The sequence below is a fragment of the Podarcis tiliguerta genome, assembly GCF_965153285.1.
Source record: "Podarcis tiliguerta genome assembly, chromosome: 13".
NCBI classification, from domain to species: Eukaryota; Metazoa; Chordata; class Lepidosauria; order Squamata; family Lacertidae; genus Podarcis; species Podarcis tiliguerta.
In genome coordinates this window covers 36,294,257-36,322,006 of record NC_139546.1, presented here as the reverse complement: position 1 = coordinate 36,322,006, position 27,750 = coordinate 36,294,257, and the positions used below count along the sequence as shown (strand labels likewise).

At 45.6% G+C, this 27,750-nt stretch overlaps 1 protein-coding gene and 1 long non-coding RNA gene across 9 annotated transcripts in view; one reads left to right on the top strand and one right to left on the bottom strand.

The window, feature by feature from the left end:
• Window positions 1-27,750, top strand: part of IL11 (interleukin 11) — a 64,220-nt gene that overhangs the window by 10,788 nt on the left and 25,682 nt on the right. For 2 of the 8 annotated variants that reach the window (XM_083409218.1, XM_083409222.1), the window contains exons 2-3: window positions 13,518-13,643; window positions 20,210-20,408. The gene's annotated coding sequence lies outside the window, so the exon portion shown is untranslated. Of the gene's footprint in view, window positions 1-6,653; window positions 6,855-9,037; window positions 9,105-12,962; window positions 13,395-13,517; window positions 13,644-15,828; window positions 16,259-20,209; window positions 20,409-27,750 lie in introns of those variants that run through there. The other 6 variants (XM_083409223.1, XM_083409224.1, XM_083409221.1 and 3 more) reach the window with 6 other exon arrangements.
• Window positions 16,582-22,622, bottom strand: LOC310662373. The gene is made up of 3 exons (XR_014504273.1): window positions 22,179-22,622; window positions 21,023-21,242; window positions 16,582-17,367 (listed from the first exon to the last, which is right to left on the bottom strand). It is a non-coding gene; the product is annotated as an uncharacterized lncRNA (long non-coding RNA).

Genomic DNA, 27,750 nt, shown 5'->3' with positions numbered 1-27,750 from the left:
CTGAATATCACTTGCCAGGAATCTCAAGGGAAGAGTGTTGCTGTTGCCTTCAGGTGCTTCTTTCAAGCCTCCCACCTAGTTGGACACGGAGAGAACAGAGTGGTGGACTAGGTGGGCCGCTGGCCTGATCCAGCAGTAGGGCTGTTCTTGTTTCCTTCTGATTGTGGAATACACACGTCCCTCCTCCTATGGCTCTCCTTTCCATTTGTCCATTTTATATGTATTTTAAAACTGAGTATAGGTATTGGGAGGGGGTAATACCAATACTCAGTTTACCTCAGTTTACTCAGTTTCATAACTATACCCACTTTATGTATTTAACACACACACACCCCGCAAGCCCACATGTGGGTGTCAGTACATCAAAAACCACCTAACCAGATAAAGTATCTCAGCATCCACCTCTATCCTACATTTTAATGAGCCACCAAAACCTAGTTCAGGTAAAAAAGGCTTTACAGTGTGGTTTATCAAATAACCACAAACATGGGGAGAGTTTCGGCATTTCTTTTTACATCTAATGCAATCCAGTGGAAAGTTCTCCTGTGCCTTCTCCGTTACAATTGCGCGCGTGCATGCACACACACACACACACACAAAACTGTATTATAAATGTGTTCGTTTATGCTTCTGTGTTTGAAATGTATCGTGGGATATGACCGTAGAGGTCCGTGTTAAATTCCCCATGTATTTGTGATGTGAGACCAGTCCCTCACCTATCAGCCGATCCTCCCTCGCAGGATTGTCATGAGGATGAAGGTATGCTTGTGAGCTCCTTGTAGGAAGGGCAAGGCGAACAATGTCATATTTAACTTTAATCAATTAACAGTCATTAACTTTTGTTTTGAAATAACAACAATCAAACTCTCCAAGCAGATTGTTTTTAAACCTGTTTTCTGTTTGTAGTTGAGTGTGCCGATATGTACGACTCTCAGAACTTCATTTAATGTGCTGTGTGTGGTCTTTAAAAACGCTTCTCAAATGCATTTTTTAGACTATACTCCATGCGTGGTATAATAGATGTTGAAAAGAGTTGCCTTTCTGCACATCCATCTGCTCATATTTGTCTACCCGTCATTGACCTACCTAGCGATCAGATCGCCTAAGGTTAGGCTGCCTGTTGTCTGTGAACTGCTGCTCCTTGTGGTTATAGCTCCCCTGTCCAGCCCCCAGGAGAGTCATAACTCTGCGGTTGGACATGCCAGCTCTCTCTCCCCCCACCCCAGTAGCTCTGACGTGGCAGGAAGCGTCAAGGGGGATGTTTAGATAGGACCAAACTCTGCCGTCAGCAGCGCACACTGTAATCCAGGCTCTTGTGTCATCGGGACGGTGAGAGAGATGGGATTCACACCAGAGTGTGCACAGTCAGTGGCTGGAAAGGGGAAAGGAGATCTAGGAAAATATGCATAGACACACACACGCTCCACTCACAATACATGCTCATCGCAGTGTTTGTATATAACTGCCCACTCACAAACGCTCATACCTACACACAGACACAAATGTCACGCAGGAAATGCACTATGAATACACACAAATGTACACAAGCACACCCATGCAATGCGAGCTTGGAGATAAGTAGGTGGGAGTATGCATTGTTGCGTGCTAACATGCATATTTCTGTGCCGTCCCACACAGTTATTTGTGTCATGGAATAACTGTAGCATCTGGACCCAGATGTCTTTACTCAGAGTAGCATTTCTGTTGCAGGTATATTCACCCATCTGAATACATCTGCTAGCGCAAGTACGTTTGGCTGCACAAAGGAACATTCCCTACCCACTCACCCCAGTCCTTTCCTCACAGCCCTCATGCCCCCCCAATCTGTTCAGGGTTTCCCCACAACCCTCCAGAACAGATTTGGGAAGGGTGTTGGTGGGGGCGGAGGGGTGCAGGGAAAGAGGAGGGAGGGGAAGTTTCATTGTACAAGCTGAAATCCTTGTGCAGTGGATCTATTCAGTTGGATAGCACCCATTGCTGTTTTCTTGTGTTCGGTGTGTGGTGTCTTATAGCACAGAAAATTCCATTCTTGCTGCAATGAATGTGTGTATGGCAAGTTCTTAAGTGTTGTGTATCTGCTGTACCAAGTATAGAATCATTCTTGCACTAAGTGTCGCCCTTACAGGGAAATGTTTGCCTCATCTACACATACATACGTGCATGCACCCACCCACACCCAAGCCTTCTCCCTTACACCAGTCTGTCATGTGCATTTGTGTTCATAGCATGGATGCAAGGGCCTAGCACATAGATGTGCTGTTTGTTATATGTCCAATATGTGGTAAGACAATTGTGATTATTTCTAGAGAAGTTTAGTGGTTTCTCTCTGGCATTTACATTACATTGTAACATCCCCTTTCACAATTTAGGTGTGTATGTGTGTGCATAATAGCAACATACTGACCACATTTTCACTGTTTCCACATTTTCAAATGTGAACGTACAAATAGGTTTATGGCAACAATGATGACTAGTGGCTAAGAACACACTTCAATAAAAGGGACTATACTTGGGATCAACTACTCAGCTGTGAAACAGGACATTCAAGTCTCACCTCTACCATAAACTTACCAGGTGGTCTTATGAAAGCTCAGCTCCTCCATCTGCCATGTGAGGGGAATAATAATACTGACCCACCTTACAGGACTTCCGTACAAGGTACTGAGATCATGTATGTGAAGCACCTTGAACACTAAAGTAGCATAAAAATGTTGCTATACAGTACAGTGGTACCTCGGGTTAAGAGCTTATTTGGTTCTGGAGGTCCGTTCTTAACCTGAAACTGCTCTTAACCTGAGGTACCACTTTAGCTAATGGGGCCTCCCACTGCTGTCATGCTGCCGCCACATGATTTCTGTTCTCATCCTGAAGCAAAGTTATTAACCCGAGGTACTATTTCTGGGTTAGCGGAGTCTGTAACCTGAAGCGTCTGTGACCCGAGGTACCACAAACAACATAGGGACTGATGCCACTGCTCAATTCGAAGGGTCCAACCCTCCCCACAATGCCGCCTCCCCCTTATTCCTCACCAAAGACCACTCCCCATTACTTCTTGCCAAAGCCCCTCCCCATTTTCTCACCAAACCTCCGCAGCTCACCTGCACTACTGGACCCAGACCCCTCACTCAACCTGCTCTGTGCTGCAAGCCTAGCTTATTCATTCTCTCCACCCTGCTTGACTGTGCAGCCCAATGCTCCCATCACTGCAAGCCCACCTTGGTTACCCACCACCTGCCTGTCTCTGGTGCTTCCTTCACCCTGGAACATGCACAGTCCATTGCCAGTGTGACAATGGACTAGTGCAAATACAGTATAGAGAGAGAAAGGAAGGACAGAAAGTTGCCCTAAGCCAGGGGTCAGCAAACTTTTTCAGTAGGGAGCCGGTCCACCATCCCTCAGACCTAGTGGGGGGCGGACGGACTGTATTTTGAAAAGAAAAAAAATGAACGAATTCCTATGCCCCACAAATTACTCAGAGATGCATTTTAAATAAAAGGACACATTCTACTCATGTAAAAACACGCTGATTCCCGGACCGTCCGTGGGCCAGATTTAGAAGGCGATTGGACCGGATCCGGCCCTCAGGCCTTAGTTTCCCTCCCCATGCTAAGCCAACTTATTCTATGGATGTTCATCTTAGAAACAATCAGTTCTCCCCCCCCCCCCACATTTCCTTCTAGTGCCTTCAAAACCTCAGTGGCTTTTCATGTACTCTAAAATAATTTTGAACCACAAATGTTCTTATTTTTTGTTGCGCCGGACAGGAATAATGTGATTGCATTGGGGAAGCATAATAAATCCACAACTAGCGCACTGTTATTCTGTCAAGAGCATGTTTTAAAATACGCCTGCACTAAAACACCAGTCTGGAGGGACCCTAAGTGGTATGAAAAGTTGCGGGCCGACCAGATACCTGTGGGAAGCCTGCAAGCTAGACATGACTGCAACAGCGATTCTTCCAAACTGGTCTTCAGAGGCACACAGCCTCTGACAGTGGAGGTAAAACATAGCCACAGTGGCTAGTAGCCATTGGAGCGCTGGGGAGGGAAAAAAGCCCATTTCCCCATAGGAAATAACCTGAGCAAATGGGTCTCCTGCATGGGATTGGATCCCCGCCACCCCTGACAGCAATTGCTTCACAAATATTCCTTCGGAGCAGCCCCTGTGCAAAGTGACAGAGACACTGAGCTCTTCCAGAGAGGCCTGTTTATTGAACACTCATTCTGATTAGCGTGCACAAAATTTGCGTGGAGATAATACAGCATCACTGCTTCCCAAGCATTTGTGTTCCCAACCCCCTGCCTTTTTAATAACCACAAATTTAAACAGAACCTCTGAAGAATTATTATTTGCTTGCACAGAGATTACAGGGCATCATCCGGCATCAACATTATCCCACCCTTCTCAGGGCATTTTCTTGACACAAAAAATTCCGGGATTTCTTTGGAAGCAGGTTAGCTGCGCAAAAGCAAGAAGTCTGCTTTAGTTGCTCAACCTAAATTTCACAGTATATTATTAAATCATGCCTTCTAGATTGCGACAGCCCAGAAGCGGACTGTGTTTCCCATCCCGCCCCATGCTTTGATGGGCTGCAGCTGGGCTGCTTGAGCTCTGGGCCTGCTTGAGGCGGCTGGTGCGAGCCTCAATTCCTCTTCCAAAATTCTGTTTCACACACTGCTCTGAAATCTTGCCCCTATGCCTGTCTACTACGTACTAGATATTTCCTACAGAGGAGTGATTTCAACATAGGAGTTTTGTAACGTGTGAAATAGTATTTACATGTACACAGTTAAAGCTATGGTTTTCCCAGTAGTGATGTATGGAAGTGAGAGCTGGACCATAAAGAAGGCTGATCGCCGAAGAATTGATGCTTTTCAATTATGGTGCTGGAGGAGACTCTTGAGAGTCCCATGGACTGCAAGAAGATCAAACCTATCCATTCTTAAGGAAATCAGCCCTGAGTGCTCACTGGAAGGACAGATCCTGAAGCTGAGACTCCAATACTTTGGCCACCTCATGAGAAGAGAAGACTCCCTGGAAAAGACCCTGATGTTGGGAAAGATGGAGGGCACAAGGAGAAGGGGACGACAGAGGACGAGATGGTTGGAAAGTGTTCTCGAAGCTACTAGCATGAGTTTGACCAAACTGCGGGAGGCAGTGGAAGACAGGAGTGCCTGGCATGCTCTGGTCCATGGGGTCACGAAGAGTCGGACACAACTAAACAACTAAACAACAACAACAACAAAAACAAGAGCTGTTGAGTTCAGACGACTGCAGTGTGTTGTACGTGGGGCTGCTTCTGACGAGCGGTTTGCAATCACCAACGGGTTCAAAACTACACTGGCCGGGTTACTAACCAGATTTGTTTCTAGGTGCAACTTGGAATTGGTTTTGACCTTATGGTTTAAGCCATAAATGCTTTGAGACCGATGGTATCTTGAAGAACCACTTGCTCCAGGGGCTCACGCCTTGCAAATTGAGGTGCAGGCAACGGGGATACAAGCCCTTTTCTATAGTAGACCTCAGACTCTGATATACTTTCTGCAGACACTTCTGTTTTGACACCCACATTGCATCAGTTTTAAGCTTTTCTGCTCAGCTAAGCCAGACCTATTTGGGGGCTTGATCCAGTCCCTCAAAATGCCAATAATTTTAGAAGAAAAATAATTTTTTAAACAGGTAAACTGACCTGTAGTTTGGATTTGTTTTGTTCTTTGACCAAAACCAGTTTGCCACCTCTGACCTAAACAGTTGGTGGCATTTAATTTGCGATTATTATTATTATTATTTATTAGGCTCAGGTAGGTAGCTGTCTTGGTCTGAGGCAGTCAAAATAAATAAAAAATTGTCCAGTCTGTAAGGTGCTACTGGACAATTTTATTATTATTAGGCTGTTTTTGTTGTTGTTACGTTTTTATTATGCCTTGCTTTGTAATTAGTTATTGAGAGTCCCCTTTGGGAAGCGGTATTGCTGAAAAAGGTGGGAAATAAAACATTTTAAACACCCGAAGATTTAGATGGTGGCAGACTAGCTCCCGGGGACGTTTTAGAGCATGCGTTTCGATGATAGGCCTTCTCCCTTGGAAAGAACCCTCACCTAAATTTCTGCAGTAGCATAATGTGGTATTGGAGGTAAGAGCCATAAATGAAACCATGGATTTCGGAAAGCGTTCCCCTTGATCTGGCAGAGCCTTCGGCAAATTTTTAAAGCGGGGAGGGGGGAGAGAGTCTGGGAGGAAAGGGGGGCTGCATGATGAATATTCCCATCCACCCCCACCTCCTGTTTAAAGCCTTGTGGTCTTTTTTTCCCCTTCTCTGTCTCTTGCTCAGGGGCTGTTTCTTTTCCTCGGGTTTGATATTTTCATAGTGAGTCCATTTCCCCCCAAGGTGGGGGTCAGAGCCAGGGTGGGGGCAAACGACGCCGGGACGGAGACTCATCATAGCCTTTTGCTGTGGCAGTGTCTGAGGAAAATGCAAACAATAAAAGCCGGCAGACGCTGACCACAGTGACCTTTTGGGCAACTGACGCAGAGGACTTCAGGCAGCCCAGAAGACCCACGGGGGGCTTCACCCCTCCCCTGATATATCCCACCTCGGGGGTTCCCTCTTCGCTTTTACCCTACCGCCCCCTGCCTCCCCCCCCCCCGCTCCCTTAGCCATTCCAGATTCATCGGATCCCCCGCCTCGGCTTTTTGGCAGCCGCCTCCAAACGAAAGAAGATAACAATCAAAAAGTACACAAGCAAAAGGATATACCTAGTGGCGTACATGGGGAGATGGATCCAATATCGCACACTTGACATTGCAGGCCCCCACACCTACGCAAGAGGAACTCCTCGTCTGCTAGCCGGTTGGGTATGCATAATGCATATAATATGAAACAGGCATGGACTCAGTTCTTCCTCAAGACGGTGGTTCACGGGGCTGGGGGAGGCAGCAGAAGCAACACACAATCATGGACCCGCTTCTATAGATTTCTAGTATGGGATGGTGTCTACAGGGTTGGACTAGCACCTGGGAGACCAGGGTGCAAATCTCCAGTCACCCATGAAGCTTGGACCAGTCATTGCCTGTGGACACACCTTACTTTAGACACGCAGTTCCCCTTCACCAAAAAAAACCTGAGAACTGTAGTTTATTACAGGTGCCGGGAATCGTAGCTCTGTGAGGGATAAACAGCACTTCCCTGTGATTTGTGTGTGGGTGCTCTGAATGTATGGTGTGTACACAACCACTGTCTCTTAACCTGACCTACCTCACAGGGTTGTTGTGCGGACAAAATGGAGGGGGGGGGAGAACTATGGACCGCCACCTTGAGCTCCTTGGAGGAAAGGCAGGATATACATGTTGTGATAAATAATAGAAATGTGCTTACGCAGAGTTATGGTATCCACGTCCCTCATATGGGAAAATACACAGACTTTCCATTTCTATGTACACATCCACAAATATGCACACACAGAGAGTGAAGGGAAGAACCACACATATACCTCGTCGTAGAAAATGCACAGCTACACACCAAGGAATTCAGTTTTTCAGGCATGGCAAAGGGAGCGAGGGACTCACACACCCATGAAAGACACACAGAATGATGCAATTGCACACTTATCTACATGCTGTGGCAGTTGGGTGCTTCTGCTACCATGCAGATGGGTGCATGCAGGCTAGCCAAAAGCACGTACCTGCAAACATTCATAATTATGCATACGTGAAGACAGAAGCAAAGTACCACACACATATGCACAGATCCACTAACCGATCCCGTTATGCCTTTATACATACATTCATGGCATGTGAAAGTTCTGCCTGAGGAGGAAAAAACCGCAACCACACACACACACAGAGGCAGCAAAGCAAAGAACCACACGCATCCCCACACAGAAGAATATACAGATTCATAAATTCCAGTTCCACGGTTACCCACTCCCATATTTCTACCAATGAAAACAAGAACGCGCAGCCAACCAAACCTCATGAAGGAAAGCATACACAAAATTACTTTAATCCACAAACCAACCCAAGTTGCATGAAACATAATCCTGTACTGCTCTTTGCATTTCAGCAGACAACTGAATGCACAGTTACGTATACAAGAACTCACACATAGCCAGGCTCAATGTTGAAGCTCATAGCTTCCCACGGGCAACAAGAAAAGGTTGGATGCAGACTGAGGGTTGTAGCTGTTGTTAATCATATCCAGAGTTGATCCATTAGATGTGACTAACTTAGGTCCATTAGTTTCAGTGGGTCTGCTTTGAGTATAACTTACTTGGCACAACTCTAATTGCACTTCTATTAAAATCAGTGGGACAAGTTAGGCATGATTTATGTCCCATTGATTTCAGGGGGAACTAAGTATTATTAACCTGCTTCTGGACCCAGCTTCGTACTGTACAGGCTAGATTTATAACCCACCTTATCCATAAGGTCTAACCTGCTTAGAGGATTGCTGAGATGAAGCACCCTGTGCTAAGTTTATGTTGTTGTTCAAAGTTTGCATCTGCATAGGAATTGTTTTGAGATGCTTTAATTGTGTCAGTGTTATAGTTTGCTGCCCTGGGCTCCTTGGGGAGGAAGGATGGGATATAAGTTTAAATAATAATTATAATGGCCATGAAAGAAGAAGATGGAGAACATTGCTGCTTTTTAGTTTTGGCTCTCACAGAGGAGGTAAGCCTGTGTTTGGCTGTAGTATTTCATACCAGATCCACAGCAAGAGGTGTAGGGCCCCAGCCTCCAAAAGCAGATGATTAAAAATGAAAAAGTTGGGTGGGAATAAAAATTGGAACTTACTGCTTCTAAAATATTGTAAAGAGATGGCTATACAAACTTTACTAATGCCACAATACATGAGAAATATCAAATTGAGATACAATAAAATAATGGTGGTAATTGTTTTAATACAATAATAAATGTAGTATTATAGCCAATCAAATGCTTTATCCACTAACTAGTATGACGAATGTTAAGAACAAATGCGTTTCAACCCTTTAGGTGAAAGCTGACGTGACTGAATTTATTTTGTACGGAAAAGCATTCAATCTCCATGGAAATTAAACATGTCATGGAAAAAGGGTTCTGGGCTAGCCATCTCCAATATGTGAGGTTAAGATTTGTTTATTTCTTTTTAATGGAGGAGTTGTCCGTCCTATAAAGCCACCCCCACCTGCGGTTTGCAGTTGTCCTCTTCAGACCCAGGTTTTACCACCATAATGTGGACAAGACCTTAGTCAATTCTGACCGTGTAACTTTGGAAACATGAAAGGTTTTCTTTCTCCATTGCTTGTTTTATTATTCCTTTTGGTAGCTTTTAAGACTGCAGCGGTTGGAACCCCTGCTGATAGGAAAAGACTCATTATCTTTTACCTCAGAGTATAAAATTCCTTCTAGCCACCCATTCTTATAAAGTGTTGAAACCAGTAGTAACATTTGTCCTACAAGCTCTGTATCATAGACAGGAAAGGGCAAAGAATGTGAGTTGGGAGCCAGTTTCTGGAACAGAGAGCAAATTGGCTGACAAATCAAAATAGCATCAATTATTTGCAGTTTTATTCATTATTATTTATTTCATAGTGTGCCATGGTGATTTGCAGAGTAACACATTTTATTTCATAGTGTGCCATGGTGATTTGCAGAGTAACACATTTTACCTCACGTGTCTGTGATATGCTTTTATTCTAATTTTGTATCTGCATATCAGATGGTTTATGGCTTCCTAGCATTTTTTAATTGTGTATTTCTGAAGAAACAGTTCCGTTTTTTAATCCCATCGGTTTTAAGAACCTGTTAAGCATGCTAAATCCATTTTGCATTTTAGCAAGTGGCTATATGTAAATGAGGAAGCCCTGGTAGCTAGTGATGTATTATATCCACTTAGAGTTGCTTTATGTCTCACTTAATTGTATTTCGTTTTACAGTTCTCTTTTATTTTCCTGTTATATGAAAAGGCATAGAGAGTAGTAGAATTTCTAATAAATGAAACTGAATTAATGACTGGCAGTTAAGGCAACTGATGTTTAAATATTTCTTACAAGGATTTCTGGGGGCAGACATAGGTTATCCAGAAGTGCAGACATACCCAACAGGGACCTGCAGCTGATTCTAGCAGCTGATTCTAGCAGTCTAGTCAGTGTTTGCAGGCTAGGCTGGATCTAGACACATCAAAGAAGTGTTTCATTTAAACGCGTTTTAAACTTTGTATGAGAAATCGGGTTGGCAAAAATGGAACTTCACAGCGCCATCTGGTGACACGGTGTTAGGGTGCATCAACAACGCTTATAAAGCGCTTTTTCTTTGCCAGTGTAGCTGAGTCCCTAGTATCACATCAACACATTAGGGGTAGCCTTAGAACAGCTTAAGCATAGGCCTGAAGGTTCAATGTGTGAATATTCTCTGGGGTTTCCATGTACCTGGCACACTGATAGCCAGCCACCTGATCCCTGTCCTGATTTTGTGTGGCCTTCCACTTCTCCTTGCGCAAAGTAAGGGCACATCCAGGTTTGCGCACCCCAATTCTTGTCCCATTTATGCGCTGCAAACCAGCCCCCAGGTACCTGCATTCTGAGCGGTATAACCATTCTGCAGGTCTGAGTACATTTTAGATGTTTGCTGAAAGTATCCTTCATTGTCTGGGCATTCCCCAGCTGCTGGTTGCTGAATTGTACTGCTTATTATTTTTAATATTCTGCAGTCTGATGGTTTGAAGAATTTATTTGCATGTTGTTCATATTACCTGTATAGCTGTGTTGTTCTGCTGTATGTATTTGACTCTTTGTTATTTCAGAGAGTCCCTCCAGACTGGGGTGGGGGGAGAGACGGGGCGGAAGTGTTTGCAGGGGTATTCTGCACCATGTTACAGAACCCATAATATTATATTAGTTGCGGATTTATACAGTACTACACATCTTTAATGGGACGCGGGTGGCGCTGTGGGTTAAACCACAAAGCCTAGGACTTGCCGATCAGAAGGTCAGCAGTTTGAATCCCCGCGACGGGGTGAGCTCCTGTTGCTCAGTCCCTGCTCCTGCCAACCTAGCAGTTTGTAAGCACATCAAAGTGCAAGTAGATAAATAGGTACCGCTCCGACGGGAAGGTAAACGGTGTTTCCGTGCGCTGCTCTGGTTTGCCAGAAGCGGCTTAGTCATGCTGGCCACATGACCCTGAAGCTGTACGCTGGCTCCCTCAGCCAATAAAGCGAGATGAGCGCCGCAACCCCAGAGTTGGTCACGACTGGTCCAAATGGTCAGGGGTCCCTTTACCTTTTTACGCTTTATTAATTGTTCTGCGATGCTTCTCCAGTGTTTTGCATTACTGCCCTCTTAAGGGGCACTTTTGCACTATAGCACAAGAAAAGTGATACCAAAACAAAAGTAAACAAAAGCATTTCTTGGATGAAAGGTCACGTGATTTCAGCTGGAAGTTGCGGGACATGTGCTGATTGGAAATGAAGCAGTGCGTCTGCCGCAGAAATGATTGTATATGTGAATGCTATTGGAAGTGGGATTGTGTATTACTACCCCAATACAATAATCAGCACAAATAATCATGAGTGCATAATTAAAAGGATGTCTTCGGGAGGCAGACTCTTTGATTCCTTATTTTAAACCCTTTTGAGATATATTTATAGGATTGATTAAATAAAAATAAATAAATATTTCCATTTCTAAATGTAGGGAGCAAGGTAATAGGAGGAAATGTTTCAAAGATGTTGTCCATCTGTAGGACAAAGTGGATTTTTAATCTAAATGAATGAAATCATTTTCATAATTCATTCTGGTTACAGAATTGGGGGCTTTGTGGTTATAATGTTAGGGGTTATTAGTGATAAATCCTACATTGGCCTGGTTGCCTGTATGTCCACATATCTCCCCTTATTTATGGTCCACACTGCATACCAAATAGTCAACAGGAACCTTTTTGCCACAAGCAGTGCACTGTTTTTGCTAATGATTCAGGCAGATGGTACATGTGACTCTTTGCAAAGCCTCAAAGGCCTGAAAAATTTGGTTAACCTGTGTGCGGGCAAGGACATGTATATGACCTCTGCCAGGTCCCCTTCCCTTGCGCAGGGGGCTGGATCCATTCCGAGTTGCTTAATCTGGGCACCCTGCTCTGACAGTCATTCCACCGAGTTGGTGTGCCATTGGAAAAGCCCCCATGGGCGTCAAGCCAAAGGCGGAGAGAAGGTTTCCCCCATCACCTCATGGCCAAATATTTGCCCATCCGGCTTGTGTTTTCCTTGGCACCAACCCTGCTCCTTGACATTCCATCCCGGGTTTTGCTGTTATATGTCTTCCATGCACAGAGTGTTCTCAACCCAACGAGCACCTAAAAAAATTGCAAGGTGACCCATGATGACACAAGGCATTGCCAACACAGGTTCAAGTCTAGCTTTGCCCTCAAGAGGGATAGAAACATTTTAAAAAGGGAAGCTGGGGTTCTTGGGGAGCTGAATTCTGTTACAGTTCTGTGCCTTGCTTACATTTGTTCATAATTAGAGAATAAGCATAACCAGTGCTCTTTTTTAAAGAAAAAAAAGGTTCTGGTATTCACCATGTTGTTACAGTCAGTGCCACACTTTTAACATTGGGGGGAGGGGGGAAGGTGCTGGTAATATGTACCCTTGAGTACCCCCAGAAAAATGCACTGAGCATAACGTTGGTTATAAGGTTGTTACGAGGGTGGAACTGAGACTCACTTTTCTCACCTCAAGTTATTTTAGAAATTATTTAAATGACAGCACACTTTTGGAATGTGAAGTGATACGGATGTTTGCCTCTGAGCATCTTGAGTATCCCTGCCCCAATGCACGCAAATGGGTAATGGTATTTGGGGCTTTTACGTGGGGAAGAGCAAAAAAAGGGGAACAAAGTTTATAAAACTATGCCTGCAGAAAGCGGATAGTTGAGAGACAGGTTTTCCTCCCACTCTCGTGATGCTAGAACCTGGAGCCATCCAATTTAACCCGAGTAGGACAGACGAAAAGAAGTACTTCTGTGTACATGTAATTAAACTATAGAATTGTCCACACAAGATGTTGCGATGGCTGCCGATTTAGCTGGCTTTAAAATGAGATTAGTCACAATGGCTGTGTATTGCTTCCAGAATCAGAGGCCATATGCTTCTGAATACCAGATGCTGGGAATCATGAATGAAAGTGTACTCTTGGGCTCATGTGCTGCTTTTGAGCTTCCCACAGGCATGTGGTTGACCACCGTGAGAGCAGAATGTTGGACTAGATAGGCCTTTGGTCTCACCCGGCAGGGACGTGTTATGATATGAGATACATCCCTTCCCCGAATGCCAGGCATTGTGCCCACAACTTCTAGATCAAATGGCTTTCATGCAGCTTTTACTCTCCGCTGTGACACACCAAATCAAGGACACCTGCCCAAGGTACAAGGGAACTGGGGGGGGGGGGAGGGCTTACAACAGCCCTCCATGCTTGCTTGCAGCAGATTCAAGATCAAGTCTTGAACTGTGTTTGAATGAAAAGACTACATTCTGATTTCTCACCAGATTCCTTTTCTCCTCTCCTCCTAATCAGCCTATCATCTTCTCATGAGCAGTGCCCTGCACGGGCCACACAGCAGAATGAACAGGAGAGCCCTTAAATGCAGCAAAGCTTGGTTACTACATTTTAAAGTAAGTAAAACCGTGATTATTACAATTTAAAGAGCACTCCCCAAATAAGACCATTCCACCCAGAGTCTAAAATCGCCTAATTGCACCACTACTTCTCATATTAGAGCTGGTGGGTTGTTGTTTTTTTGCAACATGTAATTCCCTCCCATTTTTTTGCTAAATATTTTTATTGCCACTGACACTATAATAGCGCATTAATGGTGAATTGATACTGGATTGTCCGCACATCAATCTGCTTTACTCGATCTGCAATGCTTCCCCAATGTTATTGCATTTTTGCCACCCTTGCTCTATAGCGCAATGGAAGTGGGGCAGAAAGCAACAATCCAGAATATTGCAGTGTAAAAAGTCACAGGAGTTCAGCAGGAAGTTACGGGTCGTTGAAAATGAAGCAACACATCAACCCCAAAACTTTAGCAGGCACAAACAGTATTTTGCAGGCTTATGACCACCCTGATGCACAAATGCACAATAAAAAGGATGTCCAGAGGGAACCTGAGGTATATATCACATTTCCCAAATACTAGCAATAAAGGACTGCTTAGATATTACATGCTGAAGTGGTGCAATTTAGCAAGCCGGGTTTCTGCTAACCTCTTGCACTGGTGGCATCCTTTATTCTGAACATGATTCAGAAGTCAGACAGCTTATCTAAGATGGAGAAAAACCTGATCTGTAATAGGTTTTATAAGGCACCAAGCTTGCCACTTATATGGCTGAACTGGGAACAACCAGAACATGGGAAATCAGCAGAAGATGCTTCAGGAAGGTTAATTCTCACGAGACCTTTCAGAGTAGCTATTGAAGTATCTGGGGGTACTTCTCTGGATTCTGTTCCCCTTTGGGGATTTTTGGAGACCTTGTAAGGCCTGCAGTTCCACATTGGGAATGAAAGGACCTAGCCATGAAGTCTGGCTCCATATATGGCCAATTCTTAAATAGAATTTCTTTTACTTGTATGGGGGGGGAGGGAGAGGAAGAGATATTGTTGCAATAAAATTCCAAGGTGCCTTCTTCGGAAACATCATAAGAGACAGACAGACAGACAGACCACTTGAGGGGAGTGAGACCAACTCCCCCCCCCCCCAATGCCCATTAGGACATGCAGGCTAAAATTACTACAGGCCAGAAGATGGTTCATAGTGCCTCCTCTACCCCCCAACCAAGAAAAACAGGGGAGCATATGAGACATCAGTTTAAACGTTTGTCTCTCTCACACACACACACACATACGGAACGCGCCACTCGCTCCGTTGAGCTGATGGTAAAGTTCCGATTGCACACACACTTACACACCCCCTCACGCCACCTCACAGCACACACACCTTGGCCTGGGGCTGTGTTTATGCCTGAGTCACACTGGGGGAAACTGTACGTCTGGGGCCCGCCCGGCTGGAGGGCTGGACAGACAAGCCTTCCAATGGACAGACAGAAACTGTCTACCTGGGAAGGCTGTCCCTCCCTCCCTTCCTCTGTGTGTGTGTGTGTTTGGCAAGACATGAGAGAGCAAGGACCTGTGTGCCTGCTTTTGTAAGACTGTATTCTCCAGTCCTCCACTTTGGCTTCCTTTTTGCCCCCCGCCCCCAAAAAGAGACTTTGGTGCATTTGAGCCCAGTGCCAATACTGACTTCCTGGCCCCTAAAAGTGTGAAGAAGGAGAGTATTCAGCTCTATAACCTTCTTGCCTCCAAAATCTACCCGGAGCTGGTTCTAATTGTAAACCAAAAACTCCCACAAACTTTGAGACCCGCAGACAACACTTTGCATTGGTAGGTAGCAAGGGGTTCACACCCACTGAGCTCCTCAAAGGAAAATCCGTAAGAATTGTATGAGGCTCCTCAGATAACCCTCTCTGTTTGTTAGGTTTTTCTACTCAGGCTCTTCTCTGACGGCCTCCTTGTGTCAGAGGTTGGCTCTTCACTCACAAGGGAGAGGACTTCCTCAGCAGTCGTGCCCCAGTTATGGAATGCCTTCCCTAAAGTGGCTCACCTGGTGCTGAAGTTGCAATCTTTTCTGTGCCGGGCGAAGAGGGGTTCCACATCAGGCTTTTAAAAAATTATTTGTGTTATTACACCTCACCTCCTCACAGTACACATGACACCCCAACACTTGTGTTGATGGTGCTACCTCTGATCCTTCATGCCAGGATTTCCCAGACTAGTTTTATGCTTTCTTTCTTTTTTTAGTTACTGCATTTAACTTCTGCTATTCTTACTGGATTGCCAGAGTGGCTTTGATCCTGCAAAATTGATTTGGTCCCCCTTTTCCACATCTTCCTCCTCCATCCCATTTTTGACCATACAATGGCTGTGTGAGAAGGATGTTTTATCCTCAGTTTTCAGTGATGACTCCCCACTTGTGGAATGCTCTCCCAAGGAAGACTCACCTGGCACCATTGTTCCATATCTTTAGGCATGAGGCAAAAATATTTCATTTTCACTAGGTCTTTGGCTTTTAATTACCTGCGGCCTCCTTGAGTGGGTGGGATGTTAAAATCCTGTTGTTTGAGAATAGGATTGTGTGTTATATTTCCTTTTTCCTTTATTTTATGCTGGTTTTAATGTTTGTGCTTGCTTATATACTGTACTATAAATCACTTTGAGTTTCCTTCGTAAAAAAAAAGACCAATAATTTTTATTAATAAAGAAACAAATAAATAAAATTTTATTCCCATCGACTGAACAGTTATGTTAATGATCGCCATATTTAATATATATGTGGATGCTACTTCCCAATGCACACCTGTGCTTCTGCACAGCTCCAAAGGTAAGTTTTCAAATAAAGTACAGTGGTACCTCAGGTTACAGACACTTCAGGTTACAGGCGTTTCAGGTTACAGATTCCGCTAACCCAGAAATAGTACCTCAGGTTGAGAACTTTGCTTCAGGATGAGAACAGAAATTTGGCACAGCGGCAGCAGGAGGCCTCATTAGCTGAAGTGGTACCTCAGGTTAAGAACAGTTTCATGTTAAGAACGGACCTCCAGAACAAATTAAGAACTTAACCCGAGGTACCACTGTATAATCATTTTAAAAAATAAATATATGAAAGAATGAATCTAAGAGGCTGTCTTCGCCAAAGAAGCTTCCTGGCTGAACTTTACCCCATAAGTTGGTCCAAAAAGACTGTTAATCTGACACTTCACCCCAGCAGGGGTGCTGGAAGGAGCAAAAGTTAGGAATGTTGACAAGGGCCAGAAATCCCAGCCTCCGTTCCCATCAGAGGGCACTTAGGGGAAGCGAGCAATGAACACTCATTAGCTCTGCACCTTGTGGTCACTGCGAACTCAGACGATACTTCCGTTTACTGTGCAGCGTTGACGTGAGCTGGGATTTTCATTCCTTGGCCGAGGTTCAGGATTTCCAAACTGTTTGTTTGTAAACTGCAGCGAAGCACTTGGTCATTCTCACTGATTCACTGACATTTCTCAGAGCCCAGTTTGGGACAGCCCCTTGAAAAGCCCAGATTGCACCAATTCCTGGTCTCGCCTTCCCTTTTGTTTGTTATGCGATGACGAAGGGGAACAGGCGCTTCCATTCAATGCCATCTAAAAGGCACATGGAAAGAAACCTAGACTCCATTTCCCCCAAGGTTTTGTTGTTCTTCCCTCATGAAACTTCCTCCTTCCCTGGTCTCGAAGTTGGTTGAGAAGTTGATAACAAGGTTATATCACACTGGCAACTCAGCTTCCTCTATCCCCAGTATTTGCGAAATGGTCGGTCGGTCTGAAATGGGAGATATAGGAGCAGCTGATTGCTCAGACCCCACTTCTCCACAAAACTAGTACCCACAGGAAGCAACTTATTATGGGTTTTGATCCTGCTGTCAGAGCCAGGTCAAGGTCAAATACCTGACAGCATACCTCCAGGTTTGGAATGTGTGTCTTCCAGCTCCAGGCTTGGGAGATTTGAGCATACAGTATACAATTCCATATACCTCCCGTCAGCCAGTGTTTCAAGCCTCAAGTCTCTGGTCTGTGCTAGCTGTTATATGTAGCTGTGTGTAACTTTTTCTTTATGTTTTTGAAAAGCAGCCTTAGGAGGCTGTTTTCGGGAGCAGAGAAATGGTAGGTGGGAAGGGAAGCAATTAAAATCCCCCACAAAAACCCTCAGTTGTTTTGTTTGTTTGTTTTGCTTCCGTATAATCTCCACCCTTGCTGGGCAAAAAAACAAAAACAAAAAACAGCTTTTGGAGGGCGATTTTTCTTAAAAATTTGTTTGTAAGCACCTCATCACGGTTGCCCACAACCCCTCCAGCCTTATTTCCAGACTCCTGAGGCTGCTTTCAGAAAAACTCAGTAAGTGGCCCTCTGATTCCCACTGGACTGTAGCAAGGCACTGAATGAAGGTAGGCTGCTAAAAATTATTTCTGTGGCTGTCCTTTAAAACAAAGTGCTTACATGTCCTTGTATCAGCCCTTGAGACATCTCACTTTAGCTCACATTTTTACTCATGGGAAAGTGATAGCGAAGCTACCCAGTGAGCTTTCTAGGCCAAGGAATTTAGATTCTGGCCGCTGTAGTGAGCATGCTACCACTGAAGACTGAAAGTCTTCATGGCATTTATTTGCTTGCAAAATCTGTCCTGGTTTTCTCTGGGTCTGTGGCCCCCCGTCCATTAAAATCCCTCACTTAAGAGTCATTGATCAGTGTAAGGAGCAGGGCCTACACTGTGGTGGCTTTTGTAGTCCCTCCAGAAGGTTCTAGAATAAATGTGTCTGTGTGGCCTCACCTGAATAACGATTGAGACTCTGGCATGTCAACTAGCTACAGTATGTGACCTCCAAGCAGTTTGCGTCCAACTTCTCTTAGCAACAAGTGGCGTTCAGATGGAGCAATAACATGTGAGTTAGACGAGGTAACTATTCAGTGGATTTGTAGTTGGTTGACTGACTAAACCCAAAGAGTACTCTCTAATGGTTCCTTGTCATCCTAGAAAAAAGTGACAAGTGCTGAGGGTTCTGTGCTGGGTCCATTGTCGTTCAATGTCTTTATAAACGAATTGGATGAGGGAATTGAGGGGATGCTTATCAAATTTGCAGATGGCACTGAAATGGGAGGAGTGCCACTGAAGATGGAATTGGGATTCAATATGACAATAGCAGGTTGCAGAACTGGGCCAAAACTAACAAAATGAATTTAAATAGGGGCAAACGTAAGGCCCTACACTTAGATGGGAAGAACCAGCTGCACCAATATAAGATGGGGAACACCTGACTTGCCAGTAGTAGATATGAAAAGGATCTAGGGGTCTTGGCAGACCACAAGCTTAACATGAGTCAACAGTGTGATGTAGGAGCAGAAGAAAACCTATGCTATTAGAAGAAGAAGAAGAAGAGGAGGAGGAGGAGGAGTTGTTTGGATTTGATATCCCGCCTTTCACTCCTTTTAAGGAGTCTCAAAGCGGCTAACATTCTCCTTTCCCTTCCTCCCCCACAACAAACACTCTGTGAGGTGAGTGGGGCTAAGAGACTTCAGAGAAGTGTGACTAGCCCAAGGTCACCCAGCAGCTGCATGTGGAGGAGCGGAGACGCGAACCCGGTTCCCCAGATTACGAGACTACCGCTCTTAACCACTGCACCACACTGGCTTCTAGGCTGCATTAGAAGAAGTATAGTGTCCCAATCAAATGAAGTAATAGTACCACTCTATTCTGTTAGACAAAACCTGGGGTACTGTGTCCAGTTCTAGGCACCACAATTTAAGAAGCATATTGACAAGCTAGAAGGTGTGCAGAGGAGGGCGACCAAGATGATAAAGGTTCTGGAAACCAGGCCTTATGAGGAATGATTGAGGAAGCTGGGCATCTTTAGAGTAGAGTAAAGAGTAGACTTGAGAAGAGATGTGATAGCCATCTTCAGATATCCCAAGGGCTGTCACACGGAAGATGGAGCAAACTTGTTTCTTCCTGCTCTGGAGGCTAGGGCCCAAACTAGTGGATTCAAGTTACAAGAAAGGAAATTTTGACTAAACATCAGGAAGAACTTTCTGACAGTAACAGCTGGAACAGAAAGGAAAGGTGGAGGACTCTCCTTCCTTGGAGGTTTTTAAGCAGAGGTTGGATGGCCATCTGTCATGGATGCTTTAGCTGAGATCCCTGCATTGCAGGAGGTTGGACTAGATGGCCCTCGGGGTCCCTTCCAACTCTATTATTCTGTAGTTCTATGAACGTAGAAAATTGAACCAGATTTAGCTTTAAAGAGCAGGTTTTTGCAGGGAAAACTCAGGGCAAAAATCAAAAAACAATCCCCCACTTGGACATGGAGTGTTATAGCACGGACATTTGAAGAACTGGGGCAAAAGTTAAGTGTGGATAATCCCTGCTGGCTCAGGAAAGAGGGCATCCCACAGAGTGGCCACAAATTTTTTGCCTCCAGTGAACACCTCAGGAAAACATCTGAGGAATTCTGAGGAAAGCCTTGAGAAGATCAAACAGGGGGATTTTTGTGCGCTTGATTTGGGGTCCTGCAATCTCTAGATTTCTGCCAGATCTCATCCCATGTGAAATTCCAACCAGGCTCTTCAAATTTTGAAGGAACCTAAAAGGGTTGTGTTTGTTTTCAGTGCAGGCCCCACCCCTCAGTCGGCACCCCTCATTTCCCTCCCTTGTGTGAAATGGCATGCATTTTCTTTCTCGGGGCCTAAGGTACCTTTGAGCTGGACTTGTAGGCAAGATTTCAAGTAGGATGGAGAACCACCTTGCCTTCAGGCACTGGGAAATCCGGCTGAAACCTGATACTTTTGCACAATGGCATGTAACTCTGTGAGGTAAGACACTGTCCATTTTGGTACAGGGGGAAAAAATTAAGCATCCCTGGGGCAGGCAGGGGTAATTTGTTTTACGAAAGTGTCATGGATAGGGATGCTTTTCTAGGGATAGCAAAGGTGTACCTGGCTTGGCTGAGCATTTAGAAGACCACATAAGGCAGGGGTAGGCAACCTAAGGCCCGTGGGCCAGATGCGGCCCAATTGCCTTCTCAATCTGGCCCACGGATGGTCTGGGAATCAGCATGTTTTTACATGAGTAGAATGTGTCCTTTTATTTAAAATGCATCTCTGGGTTATTTGTGGGGCCTGCCTGGTGTTTTTACATGAGTAGACTGTTGCTTTTAATTTAAAATGCATCTCTGGGTTATTTGTGGGGCATTGGAATTCGTTCATTTCCCCCCCTTCAAAATATGGTCCAGCCCACCACAAGTTCTGAGGGACGGTGGACCAGCCCACAGCTGCAAAAGGTTGCTGGCCCCTGACATAGGGCAACGGGCAGAAATGTCTCCCTCCCACCCCATACAGCTTTGGGGCATGCATGTGTGGGTCTCTCCTTTCTGCCTGCCGCACACCTGCCCTTCCCCACCTCCTCCCCTGCCGGAGTCGTATCTGACCTGTGTTTTCCGTTGCTTCCCTGCGTTGTTATGGAGAGCGTTTACGACGCTGTCATCTCACACAGGCCCCATTCACGGCGCCGAAGCTACTTCCAAGGACCTGGCATTTAGGCGCTCTTTCCTTTGGAGACCATTGGGGAGGGGGTTTCAGGCTCCCTCGTGAAACTGCCGTTTCTTCCATTTTGGGGGCACCACAGCTATGTTTCGGCAGCACCTCCTGCTGGGTGTGAAGGAGGACCTGGAAGTCACTCCTGCTGGGAATTAAGATCCTCCAGGAATTGTCTCCCATCTACACACCCCTCCCTATAATGTTTTGGCACATCCCCCGAATCCCGCCTCACCCCTAGCAGGACTCCCCTGTCTTTAACATGTCAGAGATTCAGGCGGCCATTCAACCGATGCAGATTTTCCCAGTATGGAGATGCCCAAACCCATCTCATAGGCACCAGAGACCTTAGCAAAATATAATTTTTAAACGGGCACCCATATTCCTAGGTAATGTTACCGTCTGGTTTGATGGCAGTTTTTATTTTGTCCCATGGAAGATCTCCAGCTTTTTGTATTTAATCTGTATTGTTTTAATTTGTATAAACTGCCTTGAGCCCCGGTCTGGGGGGGAAAGGCGGGATATAAAAATATATAATAAACATCATCATAATAACCCGCTTTCTCCCTGGAGTAAATGGCTCATGGGCGAGTTGCCACATGGTGGCAGTGTGGGGTTAATAGAGGTGGAAAGGGCCAGGGCAGGTGTGGCCTGAGGCCTGTGTTCCCCCCCAGCCTCAAGGATCGAAGGTTGTATCTGAAGCTTGGATGCCTAGGTTCAAGGGTACATTCAGGCCTGAAGTCTCTGGACGCTCTTTAGAGAATTACTTGACTCCCAGCCTCAGTTGCCCAACCTGTTCAATGGGGATAATAGCAACCCGTTTCACAGAATTGTTGCGAATGTAAATGAATTTAAGAAGCACTTACTCTCCTTGAGTCAAAGGGATAAAATGAACGGAGGCTACAAATCTGAGTGCTAAGCGTTTCACAGGCAAGATGTGGTGGAAAGTGAGCTGTTAGTTCCAGAGCAACTATTGCCAAATTGCCCCAACAGCAGGAGCGGCAGTTGTGGGGACCTTATCTGTTCCTCATAGATGTCGCAAACACCTACTGTTGCAAAGGTAGAATTTTGTTCAGCACCCCATTTTGGGAGTGAAAGGATCTGACATCATTCTGATTTGCTGAACTTCGGGCTGAGAGTGTCTCCTCTACCCACAACTCATCCTAGCACGTTGCTTGACTTGCTTTCTTGAGCCATCAAAATCTACCTTGCTCTGTAAGTTCAGTGTACCTTGTCTGCTTCTGCTTGCTGCAGTGGGCTGGATTTCGCAAAAGGATTCTGCTTGGTGTTGAACCCCAAAGTGCTTTGATTCTCACACTCTAGTTAGGGCTCACTTATAGGTTTATTTTGAGTTCACACTGAATTCTAGCCACCTGACTGCAGTCCATGTGGAGGGTGCTCTGCCATGCACTGAGACAGATTGGATTCTGCGCTGAACTCTAAGAACTTGGAAAGCTGCAGCAGTGGTTATGTGCAAAAAGTGGCTCCAGAGCAGGCTAAAGGTAAAGGGACTCCTGAACATTAGGTCCAGGCGAGACCGATTCTGGGGTTGCGGCGCTCATCTCGCTTTATTGGCCAAAGGAGCCGTAGTACATCTTCCGGGTGATGTGGCGAACCAGAGCAGTGCACGGAAACGCCGTTTACCTTCCCGCCGGAGCGGTACCTATTTATCTACTTGCACTTTGATGTGCTTTCGAACTGCTAGGGTGGCAGGAGCAGGGACCGAGCAACGGGAGCTCATCCCGTCGCGGGGATTCAAACTGCCGACCTTCTGATCAGCAAGTCCTAGGCTCTGTGGTTTAACCCACAGCGCCACCCACATCCTCCACAGCAGGTTAATGAGGGCCTAAAAACAACCATGGCTGTTGCTGTCTTGTGAAAGTCCTCTTTCGAACTGCTATGGGCTCATAAACTCAGCAGCAACATCTATGGGACCTTCCCATAGATTAGGTGTGGGGAGCCTTTGGTTCTCCATATGAGGACTGAACTACAACTCCCATCATCCCTGGTCATTAATTTTGCTTGCTGGGGCTGATCAGACTTGTAGTTCAGCAACATCTAGAGGGCCAAATGTTCCCCACACCTGGGCCTCATCTGTGGACCTTATTTATGTATTACTCTTTGTCAGTCCCACCCTTCCTTCCTTCAAGGAACTTAAATTGGCAAGCATGGTTTCTCCTCATCGTTTTAACAATCCTGTGAGGTGGGTTAGGCTGAGAGACAGCAGCTAGCCCAAAGTACGCTCTGTGTGTGAACAGTGATTTAAACCTGTTTCCAAATCCAGCACTGTATCTACTAGGTTACCTTGCCTCTCCCATCACCCCAAAGGACCCTTTCCAATCACTTGCTGAAGAGAAAGATTTGTAATGGTACCCACCCACCCTCTTGCAGGTTCACAACAAGGCCCGTGGGTTGCTAGGAAACATAAAAGGGAGGGAGATCCATCAAACTCCTCCCCCCCCCCCATACCAGAGGCAAGGGAAAGAAGCTGAAGCCAGGACATTTTGGGAAGAAAAACGAAGACTAATTGTCTAAGCAGGGTCAGTGCGTGCGCATGGATGCAATTGTAAAAAGAGCTTTGAAGGAGCCAGGACTCCTGGGTTCTCTCGTGAGGGGACTACGACTCTGTGGGTTAGAGCAGAGGATTGTGGGAAGAGGCAAGATTTCCCATCCACCGTATACTGCTTTCCCAGACGGACCGCACCGGGCGATGACCGCACAGTTTTTGTGTGGAGTTTGTGTCACTGTCTCTCCCAATTACGACCCTCTTCTCCCGCTCCCCCCATCCCCTCCCAGCCAGCCTGGCTGGCTCCCTCCCCACAGCTTCTCATCTCTGCCAGGCACAGAGGAAGTGAAAAGGCACCTGTAACTCTCTCTCTCTCTCTGTATGGATATTAATCCTTAGCCCCAGAAAATTTCCCAGAAACCCCCAGTAAGCTGGCTCTTTATTTCCTCTGACACCCTTTTCCTCTCTTCCTAGAGAACACGGCGTCCTTCCTCATCCCATCAGCCCCCGAATGTTATGTCAGCAGTGTGACATGGTCCACCCCCCCCCCCAACCTGTGACACAATCAGTGATTTGTGGGTTCTTCTGTCAAGCTGACACATCGACTTTGCTAGGTCCGGAAGACCAGTGGTCCCCGGGCGTTGTGCGTTTGCGTGTGTTTTAAGAGGAGTCAATGATTTTTGACGAGTGGCTAGTGACTCCACTTAATGAGAGTGTTAAAAGGGCACCCTGCCTTGACTCAGAGAGCTGGACACAGGAGGAGGGGGGCATTTTTCTGTGATCTTGTGCAACTGACCCGAAGAGAGTCAGAGCTGCAGATTCAGAGTCTCCGATCACAAACTTTCATCTCCTAGCCTCAAAACCACAATTTAGCCATTGGGATAGGTGACTGACCCAGCTACCTCGTCTCGAATCCTCGGGCTATCCGGGACTGACTCAGGGACAGGATGGCACCTAGAGAAATCCTGGCTCCGAGACTTCCTCCCTTTTTATCCCAGTCCTTTCCCTCAAGGTATGAGGCATGCTACCTCCCTAAAAGTGCTAACTTTCTCGTCCGATTCAAGACTTAATTTGAACTGTGTTTTGCCTGAGATAGAAACCCCCAGAACCTGTTTCCAAAGTCAAGGTTCCTTATTTACAACATACCTGCTAACAGTGTTGGTGTCATCTGAGGCTTCCTTCCTAAAACTACTTGTCATGTGTGGCTGGAGGAGTGCCTCTGAGCATGTGCAGAATGCAGTATTTTCGTATAAACAAGTAAAAAGCCTCAGGACATTTCCGTGCATCTAGGAGAAAGGAATGGATTATTTCATGGCACAGTGGTACCCAGGAAGATTTAAGAGGCGGTGCTTTTCCTTTTAAAAATTAGGTGGAGATTAGGCTCCTTTGTCCCCAAAGAATTCCAGAAACCAGGTGTCAAAGCAAACATTAAAAGGAAGGAAAAACAAATTTACTCAAAGCTTGCAAACTATTCCCTTCTCCAGTCCTACCAGTTATTGTGCCCCTCAAATTTCCTTCCTCAGTTTTGCAGTGATAGGTTCAATCAAACACTTTCAATTCAGCCTTGCTGCCTGCCTGTCTAGGTTCTAATCGTTGTCAGAAATTAAAAGTGGGTCCCATGTTGGAGTTGAGAGAGAGCTAACCTTGTGCCACAAAATGTTGAACCAGCGCTCCCATCAGCCCCATCAGTGACCTGGGATGATTATTGTGTTACAGAGTCCCTCCAGACTGGTGGGTGGGTATATTTTGGACTGTCCACACATCACTGAGCTTCATTGGTTGTTCTACGATGCTTCCCCAGTTGTTGAATTGTTGCTGTCAGGTGTGAAAAGTTGCAGAACTTCAGCAGGAAGTTATGGGACATGCATAAATTGGAAATTAAGCAGTATGTCTGCCCCCCCAAAAAACTTTTACAGGCACAAGCAATTGAAATCAGGATCGCGTATAACTGCCCCAATACAATCATGAACACAAATCATCATGAATGCACATTAAAAAGGACTTCTGGGGGGTTCAAAATAAAGGTCTATTCTACCTGACTGTTTCTGCTCCAGACGGAAGCAGAGAGAGAGAGCTCCATTCTGTTATTAGACCATTTGCCATTTTCTCATTTTCCTGAACATCTGCAGGGTGCAAGGTTGTCCAACTGAGAACACTAGTGTGTAAGTAGTGAGGGTAGAGGTCTGGGAAGCTTTCTTGTCACAAAGTCCTTCTTTATATGTTGGGCCGTAGCCTGTGCATTTTTTGCTGCTCACTCTGCAAGAAGAGACTGTGCTAACATGTACCCTAAAATCTTTCCAGTGGCTCCTCCTCTCTGCATCCGACCCTTCTGGTATCATCTTCCTGCCTGCTCTTGCTTCATAGTTGCCTCCTCCCAAAACACAACTCCTTCTCTGCTCCCTAAACATTTATTCGGAAAGAGAAACATAGGTAGCTAACTTATGCTAAATCAAGGCATTGGTCCATTGAGCTCAGTATTGCTTGCACTGACTGGCAACAGCTCTCCAGGATTTTAGACAGAGGTCTATCCCATCACTACCTGGAGATACCAACGTTTGAATAAGTCCCACTTCGTCTAGTGGGACAAATCAATGTACATAGAACTGTTGCCTGTAACACTCATTTAAACAGCACTTTTCAAAGGGCAGCAAAGTTATCTCGTTTCTTACAACAGATGCCTTTAAAAAATGGTGACTTGGGGGCGTGTCTCTGTGGATCTTCCTTTAATTCCTGGTTCAATTATGTAACCCCAGAGAGGAAATAAACCACACACCCAGACGACCTAAAATATGACCCACTAACCTTCACCTGGGGCACCCATATTGGTCTTGATCTGCTAGGTGAGGCATCAGCAGGATCTGCTGAAGATCTGCTGGGGAAGCTGTTCCCCTGACCTCTTCTGGTGCAGAGATCTGCTGTTTCCATACCAGATCTTCCAATATAGCTGCACTGAAATGTAGTCTCTGAAAGTTAATAGCTGACAGGGCTGGGGGGGGGGGGCAGTGTCAGACCAGATCTCCATATCCCAGACCCAGTATTCAATCCACTTTACCCCTTGGGTAGTGGGTAGGTGGAGGAAGTATATGATGAGAAGGGGCCATACCTCAGTTGTAGCACACTGAATAGTGTGTGCAGAATGTCCCATCTTCGATCTCTGGAATCTCCTGCTAGCCAACGCGATCTTACTGATGCCTACTCAGACATAAGCCCCGTTAAACTCAGTGGAACTTACTCCCAGGAAAGTGGCCAGAGCATTGCAGACTAAAAGATTCAGGTAGTAAGTATTGGGAAATGCCTGAGGCTCTGGACCCCTTCCAGCCAAAGTGCACAGCATTGGGCTAAATGGTCCAGTCGACTGACTCAGTATAATGCAACAACATAGAAAACTGTAATCAGGATGAGAGTGCTTCTGAGCATGTGCCAAGTACATTTCTCTTACTGCTGATTACCAATAGTCAGCCCACACAGAGAGAGCTGAGATCAGGGAAGGGAGGCTTCCAAGATTCAAGATGAGGCATCCAAATTGCCCCCTGCCTGAATACGTTACCTGCCTTCTCTTTTCCCTGTTTATCTTGTCTTCTTTCCCTGTTGTTTTGCCCATGCCCTTGTTCTGAAGGTGTGTGATGTGGCAACTGCACTAAAGCTAGGCAGGTTTTTGGGTGGTCGATGAGAGACTCTCCTAGAAACTCCATATGCCAACTTCAGTGAAGGCGGGATAGAAGTATAAATAAATAAATAATGTGGCAACTTTATGTTCTAAGCTATTAGTTAACACGATGCAAAAAAAAAAAAGTGCTTTGGAAATGCCCCCCCCCCCCCGAGATCCATGGATCACAACATGCTGGAACCAGTAGGCTGAATTCACATGTGCTGTTAGCTCCTCTTTCAATGAATAGCCAAGTAAAGTAGCATCATGACCAGTATTCCAGATTAATAGTAATAAATTTGCATTTTTTAAAATAGCTCAGTAAAGCATTAGACTCTTAATCTCACGGTCATGGGTGCAAGCCCCACGTTGGGCAGAAAGAGTCCTGCATTGCAGGGGGTTGGACTAGATGACCCTCATAGTCCCTTCCAACTCTACGATTCTGTGATTGCTAAGGCTGGAGTCACAGC